The sequence below is a fragment of the Alosa sapidissima genome, chromosome 5 (assembly GCF_018492685.1).
Source record: "Alosa sapidissima isolate fAloSap1 chromosome 5, fAloSap1.pri, whole genome shotgun sequence".
NCBI classification, from domain to species: domain Eukaryota; kingdom Metazoa; phylum Chordata; class Actinopteri; order Clupeiformes; family Clupeidae; genus Alosa; species Alosa sapidissima.
The window spans coordinates 10,854,042-10,857,451 of NC_055961.1; the positions used below are offsets into that span (position 1 = coordinate 10,854,042).

The 3,410-nt window shown below is 42.4% G+C and overlaps 1 long non-coding RNA gene across 1 annotated transcript; it reads left to right on the top strand.

The window, feature by feature from the left end:
* The first annotated feature begins 497 nt into the window (after positions 1-497).
* Positions 498-2,320, top strand: LOC121709512. The gene is made up of 4 exons (XR_006031972.1): positions 498-568; positions 1,742-1,872; positions 1,959-2,024; positions 2,252-2,320. It is a non-coding gene; the product is annotated as an uncharacterized LOC121709512 (long non-coding RNA).
* The last annotated feature ends 1,090 nt before the right edge of the window (positions 2,321-3,410 follow it).

The window sequence follows — 3,410 nt, forward strand, 5'->3', positions numbered from 1 at the left end:
ACAAGAGCAGAGGAAAAGTGGAAAGATGGAGAAGGCAATGATGGGGCCATTCATTATTACCAACACTGAGGGAAAAAGTGTGGATGTTGTGTCACAAAAGGGCAAGATACATCGAACCAACACCAAGAATTCCACACAAGTGGACTGGCCCATCAGCCTCCACTCCATCAACCCTTTCTGCTGATGAATCTCTTTGTCAGTCTGAGCGGCATCAGTCCCCATGTCATTCTGAGTGGCTAGTGTCCCCATGTCACACTTCTCCATTTCACTCTCCTCCACTGCACACTCCAGCATATGAGGGGCCTTCGACGCCACTGCGTTCCCCAGTCCAAGCTCTACAGCCTGCCACAGATTCATCTGAAAAATGGTAATTCATGACTTTGTTGGGCCAGTGTTAATGTTGGTGTTGATTGATTTTTTGCTAGACGTCTGATTTCTCCCCACAGTGGTACATAAAATTTGGGCTGGGGAGAAGGGAGAGATCTTGTGGTGTAAGATGGGACCCTACAAGTTGTTCTCCCGCAACCTGCGAGAACATCTAGGACCTGGTAAACTTCTGGAGAGCGAGGTATGTAAAGCCTTTTGGCCTTTGGAAATGGATATTTACTGCACCTAACTCTGATCAGCTGTATTGACATTCCATTTCACATTACAGGTCAGAAATGCATACTGTGTACCTCCACATGACTGTGAGTGTGTGCACTCAATAGGGTGACCAGATGAGATTGGCTGAAATTCGGGACGCTTTTGTTTTTCGCCGGGGTGGGTAGGCTTACAGCGAATTTTCAAACCTGTACCAAAACACATTTTTATTCAAACATCAAGTCTGCCTCAAAATACAACTGAGAAATCATGAACTCAAAATGTCATTGTGGGAAAAAAAAAAAAAAACAATGACTGCGTAACAGTGCAAATCAGACCTTTCAGAATAAGGATAATAGCCTAACGCTAATAACAAGCCTTGCAAAAATTATGGGTCATTAAGTAAGAATACAAAATAATTATTAGATTAAGTAGATTATGTTAAAACGACATGGACATTAGGCCGAACTTCCGACGTATTTTTTTGCACACACGCTGGCTCTGCCTGCTGCGCTGCCTGCACAATGTCCTCGGCTTCGCGAAATCAGTGCATATTCGCGCCTAATTATAGAACGTCAAAAAGAAACAAAGTAGCCGGGGCTGCATCCAGACACTTAGCTGCCGTCGGGGGCTGCATGCAGTCGACTCAGACTCTCTACGGACAGTTTTTAATGTTTATCAGAAAATAACTACTCAGTATTCTGATTGAGTATAATTTTCAGGACAATTAGGGCAGGATTCGGGATTCGGGACAACTGCTTGGATATCGGGACTGTCCCGAATTTTTCGGGACGTCTGGTCACCCTAGCACTCAAGCAGGGAAAAAGGTGTTTTTCATTGATTCGTATCAAATGACTGTTATGGCCAGACGCACTAGCCACAACATAAAATGACCGAAAAAGTCACTTGGGCTCGTTTTGGTCTAGGGGTTTATTAAACAATAAGGTAAATTACAAAACAGAAAATGGGAGTTTAGATATAACACAATAGGAACAACGCAGGAAGACCACTAATCAGCGTGGTAGCCGGAACACAAGTCTCCCTGGACTGTCTGGGGGATAGACTGTATATATTGTATACTGTATATAGTTCTATATATACAGTCTATGGTCTAGGGTGCCTAGGTTTTAGAGGTTGTGGCTCCGCCCATTCATTACAGGTCACACCTGCACACAATAAGAAAGTAAAAACATACTGCCGAGCAGCCAAACATTAAATGAGGAAACAGCACCACCACAGGCAGTGGAGGGACGTAACATTTGGCAGGGAAAAAACAAAGGCTTGAAAAAGGTAAGTCATGATACCATGTAACGATGTAGCAAGAATGGACAATAAGGCCTAGGCCTACTGTTAGTCAATTTATTGAATAATTTCAGGTGGGCCCTTTGGACTATGAAGTCATGGTGGGAGCAGTTTGTGACCACAATCACTGGACTTTAATAGTAAGGAGCCTCTGCAATATTCAGATTACACACAGCTTGATACAATTGATCCTTATGTAGGCCTATCCATTGTTTGATTGTGTTGACAATGTATCCACACCAGAGGCCCTCTATATATGTGGACCCATTTGGAGCTTCAACTGGGGCAATAAAGAGGTGTGGAGATGTGTCCAGGTAGGTGGACTTGTAGTTCCAGAGGATTGATTGATTTCATCTTTTTCTGCCAGATTCGGTGCACACTTTGTGGAAGCTTGTTCCACTGGAGCTGCATAGGGGAACCACCTATTCACAGAGAGGTCAACTGCCCTTTATGTTTCTGAGGCATTAAATACAGCATTTTGTGGAATACACAACTATTGTGTTTGTATTTTTGTGGTCACTATGTTGCTAATTACAATGCAATTTTACTATTGTGATAATGTCAGTTGACTGAAGTTTCCAATTAAATAGCATATGGGCAATTGCGAATGATATCATTCCTGTCAACACACTTTTCCCGGGTTCTCCCGTAGTTCAAGGTCATCTCCCGGCACCCTCCCGTTTTGTTATTTCTCCCGGAAAACTCCCGTAATTTGCATGGCCATAAAACTTCATTTTAAAATCATTGATCCATTATTTTTTTCTATTAGTCTGACATCTCCCAGGTTGCCAGATTGTGTATGAAATACACCCTACACATACACGATCACTTAGTTTCAATTTCAACCGTTTTTGTCATAGGCTAAAACCTGGCAACCCAAAACCCAAATAAGGAAGCGGGTGCCGACTGCGCAGCCTGCCTGAGTGTCGTCGTAAGCAAACGGGCTAGTTGAATGGCCTGGAAATTGAATTGATTAACACATCACATAAACTGTTATTGAGTGTTGTTGATACACTGAACTTGTGTCCTCGGAACCAAATCAGACGGCAAGCAGCTTTGGAGTTTTGGAAGTAGGCTGCAGGCTAGTGGATACATAACTGGTATGCGTAAGGTAATGGTAAGGTAAAAGCAACGACCGAAATTCAGTGTTGAAACACGTGTATGAAACGTATTAAATATGCAAACACAGATCCGGTATAAACACTGAACCCCCCCCCCCCCCCCCCGAAAAAAAAAAAATCTCCCGTTTTTGGAAAGCTAAATGTTGACAGGTATGATATGGACTTTTGCAATAGCCTAGAATGTTTGGTGTTTTACCAATTGACAAAAGGGGATTTAAAAGATGATTGATTAAAAAAAAATAAGCATAAAATCAACTACTCATGTGAGCTTTCACCTCTTGTGCTGTTGTGATCCAATAACAAGTTGCACATTTGTAAGACCAGAATATACATCAGAAAACGCAAGCCTTAAAAAACAGAAACAACCTCAAACTCTCAGGAAGCATAATTGTGATGACCTACTGT